Here is a 19,028-nt window from a genome sequence, read left to right on the forward strand (position 1 = left end):
TATAAGACACTTCCACACAACTGCTAAACTCTCTGTTGAAAAATACAAATATATTGGGGCAGTCACCACAGCAACCAATGGAGCATTTCTGTGCATCACTCAAATTTTACCGTTTTGTGCAAAACTGTACAAGCCCCATTGGTCACATGATACTATTTCCTAATCAATTCTTACTTTTAAGTGCCATGGTATACGACGTCAGGGCAACATGGGGTGTCAATCAGCACAACTGCAAACAACACAAAATCTTTCTAAATTACTCCAAAAAATCACTTTAGTCTGATTTAATAAAACAGGCACTGCAAGTGGCCTAATTTTAGCCAAATCTCTGTTATTTTTATATGTGGATATGTGGATTCTGGAGCACTCAGTGGTAATGAACACATACGACGGAGACACCTGGAAGGCTTGTAAAGCGTTACATCATCTGGAGCTGTCATCATATCATCATAGATTGTCAGTGCTTGCATTTTGTATTTCCCAGGATTTAGCAGAGAGCTGTTTTGCTTTTTTGTTGCATGCAAACTAGTATGTTTTCTTACGAAAGAAAATCCCTTATCGCAAGCCAACTTTATTTTTCAGGAAGCTGGGAAGGCGACGGAATACAGACGCAAGAATGTTAATTTAATTTCAATGTACGGCCCGAAAAGTAACCCATTGTCAAACACTACTTAACTTTGATTTCACTTTTCATAGTGTTTTATCCGTCCGAACGGGTAGTACGTGGTTAAAATGTTTCAGGCCAAGTTGCTTTTTAGCAGATATCAAAAGACTCTCTTATGCATGCATATGATGTTTGTGGTATTCCCTTGCAACTGCATGGGGGGATTCTGCAGCATTTGCCCCTCTCCTCCAGCTATTTGCCCTGCAGGAGATGTGTTCGCGCAAACCCATCCCTTGGCACACGACATACTTACCACCACTCAGCTCCAGCGCAGGCTTGGCGAATGCACCGGCATGATCTAATTAGACATTAGACCGTCAGACATTAACAGATTTTAGACCATGGCGGGGGCGAGGAGCTACAGCTCTGCAGCTTCTCCCTAAGGTAAGTATTATTATTCTTTGTTTGTAGGTTAAATAAATGCATATGAAAGTACTTCCATGTGCATTCACTGTTTAAGGGGGTCTCTTTATTGTCAGTTTAATTTTGTTAGTTTTCACGCCACTTTTGTAATTACGCTACGGAATCTGCTAGAGTTGCATAAATAAACTATATGTTACATACATTTTAAATAGTATTTTTTTCTCTTTCTTTCTTTATACATTTAATTATAAATCATGTAAACTTATAAGAGACAGGGAGTTGCCTATGTTCATGTGAAATGGCCGAGCATTCAGTATGCTGTTACCTAAACTACACTCAAACGTAAAGGAAACAGTGGATGTCAGGGCCAGACTAGCCATCTGGCACACTGGATGAACGCCCGGTAGACTGAATATTTACTGATAACGCCGCTCCGGCAAAAGATCGGGGTCTGCAGTGTGTGTATCTAGCCGGTGGCTGCTGGCTTTAAAGTGCCAAGGTCACTTGGTCATCCTTGGTATGGCCCTTATGGACACCACTATCATAGGCTAATCGGCACAGCTCACAGTTGAAAAACAAACCACTTTCACAGCTGAGACAATTAATATCCATAAAAATGACAGTTCAGTGTGTTGTGTAATGGAAGTCCTAATAACGCTCGTTGATAACAGTGGGAATTAACGCTGAAAAAAGCCAGGCCTGTTTCCCAACTCCTTGCATATATTATCTGCCATTTGGCAAACAAATAAAAGGAAAAAGAAAACATATGTATCATGTGATTGAGGCAATAAATGTCCATTTATGTTATGAAACAGACTCCACACGCGACTGTGCGTGACTGAGAGAGAGTGTGAGTTAGAAAGAGGATGCATGAGAGAAACTGCGTATATGAATGAGGAGGTGGCAGGGACTGGGAGGAGGTACTTGGCTTTACTTGCCCCTTGGGCCAAAAGGGGCCAGCCCTCTTGTGTGCCTCTAATGTGGGTAATACCTAAGTCCAACTTCTGGAGACATTAGAATAAAAGCTGGTGTTAAGGTCAAACTATTGAGATATTGTCTGAATTCATTCAAAATACGATTCGATCCTATTAATAGCCTCCGACGTTGGTAAACCCCCAACAAAAAAAGACTCTAATGTTGAAGGTGTGCTTGCTTCAGAGGTGCGATATTTCTATTAGAGACCCTACACTTCAATGTTCCCTTTCCGCAGAATGCTTTTAACAACTTATAGCCCCAAGCGTACAATTACCTGTGTATTAGTTCAATGCATTAATGGTCATTTCTAAACATACAGCCACTTAGTCTCAATGCGCACCGTGCTACTGACATACGTTTCACTGAAAAGTTGCTCATTATAGAAATTACACGCCATATACATTATGTTTGAATGCCTAAAAGGCTGTAATTGATAGCAATTTTATCCGTTTCCAGGGTGCAAGCGGCTTATATCCAGAAAGTGATCTGTGAAATTTTCGTTTCCATCCATTTTAAGCGCGATGCCTGCTATAATCCATACGGGGGCTTTTAAGACAAAACATGGGATAAATGTGTTTATTTGCTGAACCTGCCCAAACACATCACGTTCTGTCTCATTAAAGAAGGCGTATTTGCCTTCCCAGCAGAAACTATAAAACTATTTAAATACCAAATGTGGGATGGAGAGACAGGAAAGAAAACACCGATGTGACAGGCGGGGGGGAGTAGGGCTGAGCCGGGTTCTTAGGGGTCTCATCCTGAAATCCTCCTCGACTCATCTGTGACTCCTTAATTGCACAATTAATAGTTCAGTAAACCTAATTAACTTTTTTAATGGTGTTCCCAGGCTATGTCACAAGTACAAAACTCAACTGTTACCAAGACCCTGTTAAGGCACTTGGGACCAGGTCCCCCGACAGCCTCCTGTGCAGGACGATGGGGTTGGTGGAGTTTGGGGAATGATTTTTCAGGGCACAGAGCTCCTTGCTGCCACATTATACCCAGGTTTTTAACAAGCAAAGTGTACATAATAGGAACCCATCTATGTGTAGAAGATCCATCTTACATTACTTTTCTCAAAATCATGTTATTCCCCTTTACTTTATTTTGTTCTTAAATTCCCTGCTGCGTGCGGCCCTTTTATGTTTTACAAGTCATGAATGCATATGAAAGTACCCACTATTAAAGTATTTTAAGATGCATTTGTGTTTGGTGAAGCTGTTTGGGGCAGTAAACATTTACATTTGATTGGTTAGGATGGTGTGGCTTCTCTACTCTACAGTCCCATTGTTTTTATACCTCTGTGTATGAAAAGCGTGTCCAGTATTGGACCCAACAGAGACCGGTATGAGTTATTGCCACTCCAGTCCATACCAGTCACAGTTTAGATGTGTCCCAGGTAGCTAGAGAAGTTGGGTAGATTCCCTGATCTCTCTTGACTGGTTCAACAAACTGCAAGATCAATCAAGGTCTTTGCTGTTGAAGGGTGGACCTCCATAGCAGCACGTGGCACACTATGCCCTGAACCCACCAACTTCCAGCACTGGCACTGCCAAAACATTGGGGGTATGATGGTCTCCTTCATAGGCTACTGTATGGGGGTCTGGGAAGGGGAGAGGCTTAGTAATGGCTCATTCTGGTTTTTATTGAAAAAAATAAAGTCAGATTTCTATGACAGCCTATACAACTCTGTCACCACAGTTGCTGAGTTGGTAAATACCGTCTTTATTTTTGGGCTATGAAAGGTTGATGATTTCATGGGTCTCGGAGTAAGACGCTTTCTTCATTGATTTTAAAGGAGATATTCCTACCGACCGATCTGGTCTTTTTCCCAGAAGGATATTTTAAGTGTCTATTGGATAAGTCAAACAAAAGGAATTTTTTTCCATTACTAATTTAATTTATACTTATTTACGGGAAAGCATTACAAATCATTATTACTTTTGTGTAAGGTTAGCATATCCTGTATTGATTGTAAAAGAATGATAATCTTACCCTACATCCAAAGTCTGGAATGAAAGCCTCTTTGAATAGGATTAACAGTTTCAGGGGGCAATCAGATGCCTGTAAAAAAAAAAAGGAAAATACATTAATAATTATATTATTAAATAATATAAAATCACGATATCTGAGCTTCATTAAAGGTGTGACATTCAGGCGATCATTAATTTCCAACATTTTTCCTAAACTAAGGCTTCTCATGAAGATCTGCTGTTACCATAATTACATTCATTTAGAGTTTATAAGCTTTTTGAAGGTTTTTCTGAAGGTTAAATCTGTGGCAAAAAGTAACAATACTAGCACAGTAATTATTTGTGTTTTCAGACACCCTCATGCGTGCCGTTCTTTCTTAATTATAGAAGTGTAATGAAGCTATCGCTCCGTGGCTCAACATCCGGCAGGAGGTTTGTGCCGCTGACTGCACAGAAGTTCTCTTTTCTACAGCATAAGCACGGAGCGTCTAGAAATAAAATCGTAAGTGGAGCTACTGGGCTCGCAGACCCACGGTTATTATTGTGATAGGTTTGTGTGTTTGCGGCGGTGGCACTGGTGGGTTCTAACATAGGCTGACTAGGGCTAGTGCAGGTCTGAGGGGTGGGCAGCAGCCCCTCTGCCACATAACAGGGACCAGGCACCCCCCCTGCACTTGCCTACTTAATCGGTTAGGGAGATCTTATTGCTAAGCCTCCCAGTTATAATGTTAAGGTCAGTGCCCAGTGGTAAATTAAGGCCTAGGCTGACTACCCCAAGGGTGGCAGTTCCAGTGGGGTAGTAACATAACTAGGGCAGATGGTGATGCAGCTGCTCGTCGTGTCACTGCTCCGTAGGCCGATCGATTTCCCTTGTTACCTAGCTGGTGCAGCCTCCATAGTGAACTGACATCATATGACAGCATATGACATCATATCGCAGAGCTCACCATACAGGACAGCAGCCGCAAAGGTAGGTGGTAATGGGCAGCTGGGGCACTGCCTTGGCTCATGACCAGTCCAATTATACCACTATGCATATGACCTAATGCCTCGTGTCTATGCTTGCTACTTTAGAATATGAAACTGGGTTGAAAGTAGTATTAATAACGGATTCCGTACATATCATGTCATTGTTGATGAAAAAAGTTCTACAATTGTTGCAAGTGCTACATAATCTGTTTGATAAGAAACAAAAGTGGAGCCATGATGTTAAGGGCGCAGTTAAGTTCTGCCAGCAATGAAAAATAAACAGAGGTGTTTAGTGTTGGATGCATTCCAAGAATCGTATTAACGCCGTAGCACGTTACAGTTTCAGCTAAATGGGCACAAAATCCACGGAACACGTACACAAGCCAGACATCAAACCAAATTACCAGGCAATTAGATCAGGGCTGTGACCCATGTGCGCCTAGCTGTGTGACTACAATCCACATCACGCTAAACCAACCTCAATATGAATTATAGTTCCAGATGTGTTGGAGCCCTGTGCGTTCTCCCAGCATTACCGTAAAATGTTCTGCTGGGATATATCACTGCATTCTCAAGACATTAGTCCTTTCTCAACATTCTTCCCCTAAAAACCTTGACTCGCCCCAGACCGCAGTGAACACCAACAAGATATTTCAAAAAGATAGAATCATTGATCAAATTGCTTGGAAAATATTATTATATTGGGAGCAGGTGTTTCTCCAATGCTGGGAATTTGGCCGGTTAACAGGGCCTCTGTACGCCTAGGAAGATATTCCATTAAAATCAGCAGTTTCCAGCTACAGTAGTCATTTACAACATTTACTATGTCTGCGCTGATCCATTTCATGTTATTTAATGGTCAAAATATGCTTTTCTTTCAAAAATAAGGAAATGTATACGTGGCCCCAAACTTTTGAATGGTAGTGTGTGTGTGTGTGTATATATATAATATATATATATATATATATTATATACACACACCCTTGCTCAAGATTAAAAATTAAATAAAATTAAAATTTTGCATGGAGGAGGCCTAATTCCAAGTCTAATTAATTCTTTACTGCAAACGGCATCGGGAAGAAAATAGAGCCCCTGAATTTATAGGACCTTAAGTGTCAAAAGGTACAATCAGCAGCTCATTAGAGGAGAATGCTCGATTAATCCTTCTGCCAATCAAAGGCGCACACAGAGCTTCAGTATTAGGGCTTGTTGGAGGCTATCCAAAAGTTCTTACATAATTTTCTGGGACGGGAGGTCACTTACATCCTATTTTCATGTAAAAGGCGAAGCATTCGTTTTCTATAAAGAGTGCAGCCAACTCACACGCAAGGGAGCTAGTGGACTATGTAAACTGCATTAAACAGAGTTCCTTCTAATAAACAGCACTATGTTTTCTGAGATATAGTTACGGCTCCTTATATAGTTACGTTTCATTACGACCTGAACTTCAGCCAGAGGGTACGGAACAGTATGGAGTGTTTGCATGACACCACGGATACACCATGAGTAACAGTTCACGCTCATTCTTGGCAGAGCTCTGTGGTTTACATACTTGGCAACCTGCCCTCCATATGTTGCGAAGAATGACATTGCTTTCCTAGACAGTTAAGTAAGCAATCACATCAAGTCGAATGTTCCAAGCCATGTTGTGTGGCTGGTGTTTAAAGGATTCAACTACAGGTATTTTTGATCATAAGAGACCAGAAAACGTTTTCAACTTGTTAGTTATGGTAATGTCTTCTTTTTATTATAAGAGCAAAGAACCAGTTCAGATACTGATTTAGGATTGTCCCATTGACGCAATATCGTTCTGAATTTAGACAAGCCACTTCAATGTTAATTTAAATGCAAATAAAGAGCATGTGTTGTACAGCGCTGCGGAATATGATGGCGCTATATAAAACAATAAATAAAAATAAATTTAGCCCATTTTGTCAGTTCATTTTATTTCTACCACTTTATTTCCTCAAGACATTGGTCTTAACACCGAGGTAGTTTTAGGCCTATGAGGATTAGCACTGAAATTAGATTTTATGCTCTATCGATTATTTGATTTTTTTTTTTATTTTTTTTTTTTTCAGATGAGAGGTTTGCTTCAAAAAACTGAGTATTGCGTGTACAAAAAATATATACTTTAATCACGGAGCAGCTTCTGAAGGTCACTGATAAAAAAAGGTTTCCCTAGAAACTCCGGTTTACATAGCTGGAATTTCCTGTTCACCGGTATTGTCTTCAAAGCACTATTTTGGACTAAGACTCACTTATCCCTGGGACATTACAAAAACAGGAACACGCATTTTCTTTTAATATCAATATATCGCCGACAAATGCACAAAATGCTCCAACTATTGAACTTTGCAAAGTTGTGATATGATGATCATTTAATATGATATTCCCAAACAATTTTCCTAAAATCTTTCTCAGTAAGTGAATATGGCTGGTGTTACAGAATGTTCCAAGCCTAGATAGAAAGTATTTAGAACGTGAGAGCTTGACGACTGATTCTAAGAACCAGCTTTATTTTCATGTCCGCAAGGAAGTGTTATACATATATAACGGTGAACAAATATAAGACACAAAGTGAAGCAATAAAGTATTAGAAGCCAAAGTCGCATCTATGAACTTCCCTGGAAGCTCTCCATCTGTCTTGTTCTATTTAGCAGGAAACATGGCTGACTTAAAGGGCTAATTGCATATAGAGGTGGATCTAGCTGCCCATTGGGGTATGTTTATCCCCAAGTCAACATGGCGAGTGGGCAGGATCACTGCCAAGGGATAAAACACCCTGACATAATGGACTGGTAATCAGCTCTGATTTTCGCACCCCCTGGGAAAAATGTGGACTGATATCTGACACATTAACAAAAATATTACAAAGAATATCAGCAGCTACATTTGTGCCTGGAGTGCAGCAACCATTATTTGCTAGTGAAACTGTTCTCTACATTCTGGCGAAAGTGTGCAAACTATTCCCATGTTAAGCTCCATCATGTTAAGTATTTGACTAAAGTTGAGGGAGTTTGGACAGCTGCAATGAACTCCTGGATAGAACAGGCTTCCATGACTAGCCAGCCCACTGACCATCTTCATTACCAAAGATTATCAATACATCAAATTTTTAATAGCAAAGTTTGAATGACTGACGATAAATATATTGTTCTTCACTACAAAAGGTCCCCTCTTCTTATTAAATGTAAGAATAACAATCACTTACAAAAGGTGACAGTTAAACATAAATTAGATTTTATCTTATATTGCATCTGGGTTATTGTGTACAGTTTTTTTTATCAAGGAATGTGTTTTACACTGCTTCATTTTTCACGTTTGCTGGCTCCATGGACAGCCTACAGTATAGACTCTATACCATTACCATTTCAGAAAGATACTTAGGATGTAGGGCTTTTTATCTGTCCTTAGGTAGAACAAGAACAACATGTTCTATTTCTATACAGTACATTTTCCCCTTAATTTAATACATAATGTAAGTTCTCTTGGGGTGAATGTACTAGTATACCCGTACACGCTCATCATTCAGAACAAAGAAGTTGCCGGCTGGCAAATAGGAGAAGTGGGATTTGAGTCCCAAAGAAAGACACTCCAGAAGAAGGACAGAGGCACCATGAGTTCAAGCTACTTATCTGGAAACAGGGGGAAGGGTTTTTATGGATTAAACCGAGAGTTTTCAGGAACCAGACATGATTACTCTGTTTCGGAATGTTTAATCTATGGGTAGGAGAGTGGTGTTTGGCGCAGCTCACTCCTACCCAGGTAAGACTAACTCTTTGCCACGTTCAACTCTTATGGTCAAGAATAAGTTATAGATTTTAGGCCATGAATGAATCATAAGGCAATAAGAGCTTTATTGCTTTTATCTGACTTTCCTGTTCGCGTGTTATTAATATAACTGAAATAATAAATAAGCATTGAACGGCAAATAACAGTAATCTAATATAGCACATCAGACAATACACATATCTCCTAAGCACATTGTTATTATCACCCACAAACTGACAACTTTGTTAATAATATTACTTCCCACAGTGACTTATCATAATATATATATTGCAAATAGATTATAAGGAAGAAAAAAGGCTGAACGTTGTTACTTTGTTGTTTTATTTATAGAGCGCCAGCAGATTCTTTAGCACTATCACAAAAAGGGAGAATACAAAATGAACAGTATCGTTAAAATTGACAATATACCAAATTATGGGGACAGTTTAATGTCTCAGACAGCCTTACTAAAGAATGCATTTTAGAGGATCTTATGAGTACTGTAATATGCATTTTTTGGCTATAGCCCCCCTCCCTGCCACAGATTGGCTGCTTGAAACAAATCAGTCGCAGGACAGAGCATTATTTGAAATCAACTAGCTGAAGTCCCTGCAAGAGGATGGTCATTTAATTTGCAGGGATGCCCACTTTCTCATTCATAACTTTTTGTTAGGCAGGCATTGATTATATTGAAACAGAAAACACTTCTTAAAAGTGTCTGTGTTGTGTTTCACGCCAACCTCCCGCTACTATGGTTTATTTGCTTAACATACTAGAGTACAACTGATAGTTTGGTCAAGTGGAACGGCACCTTTAATTCCTACAGGCAATGCATTTATAAATGGTAATAAATAATTCTTCACATATGTCCTATTGACAGGGCCGGCCTGACAATGGAGCCGAGTGGGGCAACTTTGCAGCCCCAAGCTCTTTTTTTTTTTTAAAGCCGAGGAGAGAGAGGGCGCGGTCTCGGTGCCGGCTTGTAATGCTGAGCGCCGGAAGATGACGTCATTTCAGTACAAACATTTTCATGTCAAACAGCTTTCATCAAATTTAGCTTATCATATATTGCGTGATGCTATCAGAAGAAAAGACCGTGAGGTCGTGAAAATGTTAATGTAACTTTGTATGTCGGTCCAAAAAAATGTATCAACTTCAAGTGAAGATTCCACTTATAGTGCGCCCACTATTATCAAATATGCTATTATTAGAAATTATCTGTTCTGGTCCCAAGCTTTTTATTTGGAATATGCTGTTCATCTGGTCAACCTTGAGAATGTGATTTTGTCTTATTTAACAATTTAGTTGACCAAAAAAAGTGAAGCATACAATTACAAATACATTTTCAAAAATATTGTGCTACTTTCCAAAAGATTTGTAGTTTTTACCGACAGCTGCATATTCAGCATTTGTATGTTTTTCAGCTCTGTTATCTACTGCCAAATCTAACAGCCTGCCTGTGGTAAATAAAAGAATAGCTCAGTCTTAATTACCTAGCTGGACATTGACTAATAGAATTCTATAGCGGAACAGTCTTCATTAGCATTGTGATAAAGCATCAGATCAGTGCGGCGTTTGCACACGGAAAGTCACACAAAACATCACATGACTGACAAGAATGGTGGCCTCCAGGTCTGCCGATAAAGGAAGTTTATTTATAAAATGAGCTGAAAAGCATGTTTTTGTCAATGCCAACCAGCATTAATGTGTACAGCATTGTTATTTTTGTCCATGGGACTTTGCCGACAGTGAAATAGTAAAGGAAGGGGGAAACAGGTTAGTATCACCGTAAATTCTACCGTGCTGCCTTTTACGCGGAGCAAAGCCGACCTGGGCACATCTATTTTGAGTCGTTCATGTCACTGAAGGAGCCTTTGTCAAATAAATGTATCACCCCCCGTGAGGCTGGAGAGTGTGGGACGAGGGAAGACAAAGGACAATAAGACTAAACTTGCAAAAACCTACACTGTACTCTAAACAAGGGGTCCCTTACTTTCCATACAATGAGAACTATTTATGACAATGTATAGGAGAAGTACTAATTTAGGGACTAAGGATCTATTTTAAATACTTTTTCCTTGTTTTACGTTTATTAATGATTTTTTCCCCAAAGGTAAGTATAACAGATACGTACACCACCCTCTCCATTGGACAGAACTCTTTTTATAAAATGGTTCCCTTAAACACAATACAACAAACAAAACCAGAGCCCTCTTTGTTGAGCTATAGAGGAATATCATTTTATAGAAATGAAAAAAAGCCTTAAAAATGTCACTTAGGGGTTTTTATCTTTTGGCAATCATAAACGCCTCTGGCAAACAATTCCTTACTTGGCATCAGAAAAGCAAAATAAAATGTTTTGTGAAGGTCATTGTTCCTCCCTTTCCTCTACAATAATATATCATGTTTCCCTAATACAACTGGCCATTCGCAGTTTATTCTAACCCCTGAAAAAGCTTTCCTTAGAGCTGAGCGATATCTGCCAAGCATAGATCTGTCTTTCTGTTAATCAGCGATCATAAGCTTGCGATCAGGACCCTCTCTACCTAATGTTTTGGTTTATCTTCGTCTGTCGCTTCTAGTTTTTAAGACCCTTTAACCCCTTCGCGACCTTTGCCGGTTCAGGACCGTCATGACAAGAAGGTCACTAAATGACCTTTGACGGTCCTGAACCGTCAAAAAGTTAAATAAGCTTAGAAAGTGATCAAGGATCACTTTCTTCGCTTAAACGGCCTTGCTGCAATGCCTCGATGTCGAGGCATCCAGCAAGGCCGAGATCGGCATCGGGGGCCATGTCTGGCCCCTCCCCGGGGCGTCAACAGCCGCCATACATTGTATGGCGGCGGACGCCCGTTTTAAAAGCGTTTAGGAGGCGATCAACGATCGTCTCCTAAACTTAAATGGTGTCGCTGGAATGCCTCGATCAGGAGGCATCCAGCGACACCAAACACTTACCTTTAGGTGGGCTGTGACCGCTCCGGAGAGCGGTCACAGCCGCAGCTGCCGGTGATCTTCGCCATCAAGTAAGATGGCGGCGGCCCGGGAACTACAACAATAAAGACGAAAAAGTTCGCTAGAGGGTCTCCAGACCCTCTAGAGAACTGGCTCCACTTGCTGGTTGAATACAGGTACTGCATTCAACCATGCAAGTCAATGGAGCCCAGCTTTCTAATCACTATGTGATTAGTAAAATATTCAAAAAAAAATAAAAAATAAAAAAATGGAAAAAAAAAAATGTGCTAACATTTAAAAATAATTATGCAGTGATGTCACTAGATGAACCATCCAGTACCAGCACAATGTGTAAAAAAAAATATAAAAAAAGTATTAAAAAAAATAAAAAAAATAAAAAAATAAAGTTTATTATTTTGAGCTAAAATTTCTCAAAAATCTCAGAGTTAAAATAAAAGCACTTCAAATACCCAAGGGGTGTCTAATATATAAAAAAAATGGCTGATGGGGTAAATTGGAGTGGCCTAGCTCACAGATAGGGCATAGGTACAGACTGACCAAAATGGAGAAAAAAAGCGCACTTCCCAAATGTGGCATTTTAAATCTGAAACAACCCGACAAACCCATGCATGTCGGGTATCACTGCACTCAGGAGATGTTCCTGAACACATGTTGGGGGGTTGTTTGACAGTGACATATACCAGAACCTGTATATCTATAACTAAAGTACAATTTGTGTGAAAAAAAATTACTATTACAAAGTTTGACAAAGTGTAGTTCTATAATTGGTGCATGGAAAGGGTTAAAATAACAGCATTCGGAATACCCTGGGGTGTCTAGTTTTCCAAAATATATGGTTTGAATGGGTTAAATTGAGTTAACCGGCTTCAAAGATATTCCAAAGAGGAGATGGAGGCAGAATGACCAAATGACCACCTGGATTACGCATGCCCCAAAAGTAGCCTTTTACCAGCCAAACAATCTGACAAACCCATGCATGTGGGGTATCGCTGTACTCAGGAGATGTTGCTGAACACACATTGGGGTGTTGTTTGACAGTGACATATACCAGAACCTGTATATCTATAACTAAAGTACAATTTGTGTGGAAAAAAAAATAAAAAAAATTACTATTACAAAGTTTGACAAAGTGTAGTTGTATAATTGGTGCATGGAAAGGGTTAAAATAACAGCATTTGGAATACCCTGGGGTGTCTAGTTTTCAAAAATATATGGGTTGAGGGGGTTAAATTGAGTTAACCGGCTTCAAAGATATTCCAAAGAGGAGATGGAGGCAGACTGACCAGATTTGTTAAAAAAGATTTGGAAATCATAAAACGCTGCTTGTACTTATTGCCCTATAACGTACAAAAAACAGCAAAAAAACATAAAAACATTGGGTATCTCTAAACTCAGGACAAGTAGTAGAATCTATTTAGCTAGTTTTTTTACTTGCTTTTTTAGGTGAGTAAAAGATTTTTCAAATAAAAGTCATAAAATGTCTTTTTTTTCAATTTTTCACCATGTTTTTTTTATTTTTTTTATAGTAAATAAGATGATACGATCAAAATAATGGTATCTGAAGAAAGCCCATCTTGTCCTGAAAAAAACAATATATAACTTATGTGGGTACACTAAATGGGTGAGGAGAAAATTACACCTGAACACAAGCACCACAAAAGTGTCAAAACAGCCTCGGTCCCACAGGGTAGAAAACGAAAAATGAGCCCGGTCCTTAAGGGGTTAAATGTATGTGCTTTAAGAATCACTGAGTAAATTGTTGGGCTATTAATTAAAAGTTAAAAGAGCAAGCTAGACAGCTGGTGTACCAGGAGGACTGCGTTGTGCGTTAATGAATTTTAAATTTCATTAAAAAAAGGGAGTTTTTATAATATCAGACTCAAAGGGGTTTAGTAACTAAAGGCAGATCTGTGGCTTTAACTATCTCATTCACTATTCAGTATAAAGGGCCAACGCCGGCAAGTTACTTCAGCAAAAAGCAATGAGCTGAAACACAACTCTCCATCAAAGTCTCATGACAACTGTCCTTTTTAGTGCCAGGCTGGGGATAAAGAGGCAGCACTGGCACTTTAAGGCCAGTAGACGCCTACCGAGGTCAGTGCGGCCTATGGCCACAGGTTTGATTTTTATGCTCGCTTGGCGTGCGCCCAGACATTCCAGCCGATGGAGCAGCAGATCAGGTGTGTATGGAATTATTTGCCCATTGATCCACTTGGCCAGGTCGGGCTTGCCCCTCACTAAAAAAAAAAGTGATTAGAATGCAAAAAAATGGGTTTTAAGGGATTCCTGGTGCAGGCTTCTCACCGATCTTCCATTTCGGGGCATTACTCTTTGCTATTGTCTAAAGCGGTGAACTGTCACTCAACTCTCCACAGGAAAACAATGGGGGAATGAAGGAAAAACTAAAAAAGAAAATTGCAAGCACTGTTTAGTTTCCTACTTCCTGTTAATACGATTTAAGTAGAAAAAAATGCATTTTTCAACGGAAAAAAATAATTGATGTGAATTGGGTACAAACCAAGTTAATGTTTTGTATACTACAGGAAAATGTAAAATTATAATGTGCGTGAATGTTTTTAACTTCTCCAGTCGTTATTTAGCATGAACACCAGGGGAACATTTCTTTGAGATAAGCAGGTCTGTCTACCCGTTGAGTATAAAAATCACTATGTGTTATTTTGTTGTTCGTTTATTTGCTGTTGCCATGGCAGGTCACAGTAATTACCCCAGAGGCTCCAGGACCCTTTTTCTTTAGGTGATTGTGAACTGTAACGCAATTAGCACCCCGGCTGCTACAGACTACAGTCCATCTCCCCGCATCCCGTATCGCACAGCAGCCAGAAAGTCAAGAAATTGCTTCTCCCTAAACTGAGGTTACTGGCAAAGAAATCTTTACATTTGGCATTATTCTTAAAACAATTGTGTTCCGTCTTTCATGATTTTATCTTATGAAGAGAGTAATACTTTTTCAGTGATATGAAACACTGCTTGTTTAATTCCTCTTGTGGCAGATAGCCCTCCAGGGTCAGCTCCGCATGGATGCAGGGGCATTGGGGTCTCCAGTGCATTTCCTTGGCCGAACGTCCCAAATGTCTTTCTTCAGGATGGACATGTCCTCCTTGGGATCCCATCCCTCTGTCAATTGGGTCGATAACTAACCAACAAATATTGATTGGTCACAAACGCAAATAAGAAGCCTCACTACACAGCCATGCCTCTAACGTACCCAGTTACATAAAAGTGTCCATTTGGCCTTATTAATGTTGGGCTGGGCACACTGGGTATGGGTCTGCTGGGTATGGGTCTGCTGGACATGGGGAGGATGTTGATGGCCTTCTATACTGCCAGCAATGTTCCTTTATGGAGTTTAACGTGTACTCCCTGACGTGGAGTTATGGGAATTACTATTATCAAAAATAATTAGACTGTAAGACACTTACGAAGAAAAATTATATAAAGAACTATAGATGATAATATATTTGTATGAAAAATATGATTACCCCTTACCGTGGGTTCGGCATACTTCAGCGCAGTAATGTGTACTCTCCCTGTGAACCTGTTGCAGATACAGTACTTGTGCTATCTGTGGCAGAACTCAGTTCTTTGAAGTGTTCACATAAGCCGCTTAAGTGCCAAGCGCTGGAAAACTTCTTCTTGCAACAGCTTCAGAAATCTTATTCAAAACATGTTTATTCCAGCAAGACTAAAGAAAGAGTGCCAACAGGCATCGTTTAGCTGCACCCCCACTAACACGAGACTGGAGTTCAAGTATTAACGATTAATTTGGTTTAAAATGCAGCGTAGTCCCAATGATTCAGCCAAATGTAGCCATGAAAAATTAGGTAGGACTCCCCGAACTTGGGGCACTTGACGTAGTGGCCGGCTAAGCAATATATGGGCATCTAGTGTGACGGAATCCCCAATATTTATGACTTAGATATGTTTTTAAATGGCATTTGCTGGGTAGGCTTTGTTTTGCATACTTTTGGTCATTATCATTCTAGCAGCAGCCCTGTAAAATGAATGTTTATGCCTTTTATGCTGTTTAGGTTATGTGCTCCCCTAGTTTGTATAGTTGAATGCATTAAAAGAATAGTTAACCCTTTAAGATTTATTTTTATGTTTTAAAACACATGTACAAGTATTAGCAAACTAATTTCTAAAAGAGTAATCCCTATGAATCTTCCAGTGAAGACATATGGGTAATCAAAATAGGGCAGGCTTTTAAAGTGCTCTTCTAATAATAATAATTATTCCTCATGGACATAACTGCAGCAATACGGATACCGGTTTCACACATTTAACACAGAAAACTAACTTGGAGTGCATGTACTGATATCTGTAGAGCCTACTTCAAATTAACTAGATTAGCAGCGTTGATTAATTTATACAGCTAAAAGTGCAGAAGGTAAATGTAATAAAAGGCTTAGGAGAGTTTCAGGCCATAAATAAGGTAGAAAGATAAATTATAATTGCCGTTATATATATATATATATATATATACACACACAGACACATAGCACACACATACGCACCCTTTTCTTATTGCTTCCTACTCCCTTCCCCAACTCTTCTGAGTAAGTGCCAAGACTAATTATTCCAACATCGTAACAAGCATAGCTATTGGCACGTACAGGAGACAGAGTATTACGCTGCGGTAATCTGTATGATTAGCATTATTACATAACATAGTAAATGATCCATCAGCATTTGCATCTATGGAGATTTTTATCATAAAGGAAGAAGGTCACTGTACACATTTCAGACTCCAGAGTATGCCAAGGTCTAAATTCTTTTGCCGGTACAGTAACGAAGACCCTTAAGAACTATGCACAGTATGGTATGTTCTCTTCATGTTTCTCCGTGACATCTCACTTTGCATGTAAAATACTTCATGTTAGGAAACCTCTTACCAAACATACCTTGCCGTGGCATTTTGTGCTCAACCCACGCTGGCTTTTACGCTACGCTTTTGAAATAAAACATAATACATAATTACTAGCACAGTATGAACTGATATCATATACATTTTTATTTACGATACGATATCCTTAAAGGGAAATGTCACCTTTGCCCCTTTTAGCACAACCACGTCCATGTGCCACAGCTTGTGGTTTTTATTAGTAAGTTATAGGCAATTTACGTTATGGATGCAGATCTGTGGCCCAGCTACCCTATTAATTAGCTTCTTTCTCTAAAACCAACTCTTTTCTTCAGTCTTGCTCATTTCCCAACTCTCCAAATGGCCAATGAGCGAGGACAGCTTAGGACACTTGCAGCCCTGGAGCAGTTATATAAAAACTGCCTCTCTTGCCCCCCATCCGATGAATTATTCTCCTTATCCATCTCTTCTCTCCCAGGCGTTCTTCATGGCCAGTAGCTCCAGGCACCAAATATACAACAATCTATATAATACTCAGCTAATAAAATACTTGAAACTTGAACGACTATACCTAATAACTTTTCACATGGCTAAAGCCAAACACTATTCCATTTATTTCTGTATTTTGGGCTGTAACACTGTAACACACTCATACCCACCTAGAAAAGAATGACATTAGGGAAAGAAAGCGGTACAGAGGGATTTGGGTAACAGGTAATTGGGGGGTATATACTACGTACAATACATATGGGTAGTGAGGACCACAAAACGAGAGCAGAGACTTAGCAAAAGGGGAATAATGATTTAAAGGGCAGGAATTATCAGACAAGTCCTGACAAACCAAACTGTAACATGTAGGATTTTGGAAATAGGACAGATTAGTTTTAATGCCAAATGAATCATATAATATAATTATCCAACACTGAAATATATGACTTTTAAAAAAGCCGACGCTGTTAAATAGAATTCACTATTGCACCGAAAGACAGAACATTTCATATTGAAAGTGATGTGTATTGTATATTTTTGGTTGGTTATCAGGAAAGGCTGATACTATTGTCTAGCAAATATTACTTCACAGATAATTTTGGGGACACTCTGCCAGTGGCCGATCATGCCCCAGAATAGTACTTATGTATATTAAAAAAGAAATTCAAGCACAGAATCATATAGGAATATGGAAAACCCATTAGGGATAAAAATAGGCGCAAAGAGGTACCATCATCATAGCAATCTATGTTCCTGTAGCTTGTCCCACTTTTAGTACATAATTGCTTATTGAATTTGATATATATTGCGAAGATAAGAGAATATCAGTGGGAAAAAAGCAATTTCAGTTTTGCACCGGAAATGGGAGCAAAAACAAGGAATAGTTTCTATTTTTGGTATATCTCCAAATGTTCAGAGGGATGCCATAATCCTTTTATGTGTTTCTTGGGACACCTTGCGGAATGTCAAGTCAAGAAAACACAACTTGGTTAGAGGTGCAATAAATGTAAATGAAGGTCTCTCCTGTTTCATTAAACAAGAAGATCCTTGAAACAATGTACGAATCTACACCATGAATAAATTGAATGTTTTGGCACTGTGTCTACAAATGGAATTATTCATACTGTTTAAAGCCCCTGGAGTTTTTTTTATCATCAATATCTATTTTCTATTGAGAAGTATTATGTCATGGCACAGAAGAATATCTGTTTTCAAGGTGAATTCACATTTGAAAATGCAAATTTTTGTTAACATCAGCAAAAGTTGATGTTTTTTTTTCTAAAATTCAATAACTATGTGGCATTTTTGGTTAAGGATATACCTGTATTGTCTGACTGAATGACATAAAATGTCAAGTTTTTCACGTTAAGCCAGTTAGCCAAAAAAAATGATGTTTACCAAATTTGCTTATTTTCTTAAAATTCTATACATCTACTTCACATATTTGTATAGTAAACTATACATATCCATGGTAGGGATATTTCCTTGACGTCTTAATCCTGTATATTGTTGACTTCTTGAGAAATGTTATTCTTTGAATGTGGACGTCTTGCATTCTGCTGCTGCAATCTGCTCAGACTAGATTGGCTGAATAATTCTTACGTATTGTCAATTTCTATGCATCCACATTGACATACACACTTGGTATAAGACAGTAGGAGAAGTTTGGCTAAAGAGTGTCTTATTGTGGTTAAAGTTAAAAACCTGGTTCCTTGGAGGCTTTTCAGTCTATAAAATTTAGCTGTTGGTTTATGTTCAGCTGTGTGGTTTTAAAAATCTCCCAATAATAAATGATTCATTGACTGATTAAATGGATCAATCTCCAATGCCGGTAAGGTTTTGTAGATGACACCTACCACATTGCTCAGTGATGAAGAATAACTGAATACACGATAATTAGAGAAATCACAAAGCTCTTGATGACCAGTTGGTCCCATAGATTGCTGAAGACTTAGTCAGTGACCCA

General features: G+C 39.1%; 1 protein-coding gene across 1 annotated transcript in view; it reads right to left on the reverse strand.

The window, feature by feature from the left end:
• The window catches only part of GHR (growth hormone receptor), a 142,450-nt gene that overhangs the window by 76,403 nt on the left and 47,019 nt on the right, over positions 1-19,028 (reverse strand). Inside the window, exon 3 of the mRNA XM_053448088.1 lies at positions 3,998-4,066. The gene's annotated coding sequence lies outside the window, so the exon portion shown is untranslated. The remainder of the gene's footprint in view (positions 1-3,997; positions 4,067-19,028) is intronic.

This window comes from Spea bombifrons, chromosome 1, assembly GCF_027358695.1.
Source record: "Spea bombifrons isolate aSpeBom1 chromosome 1, aSpeBom1.2.pri, whole genome shotgun sequence".
NCBI classification, from domain to species: domain Eukaryota; kingdom Metazoa; phylum Chordata; class Amphibia; order Anura; family Pelobatidae; genus Spea; species Spea bombifrons.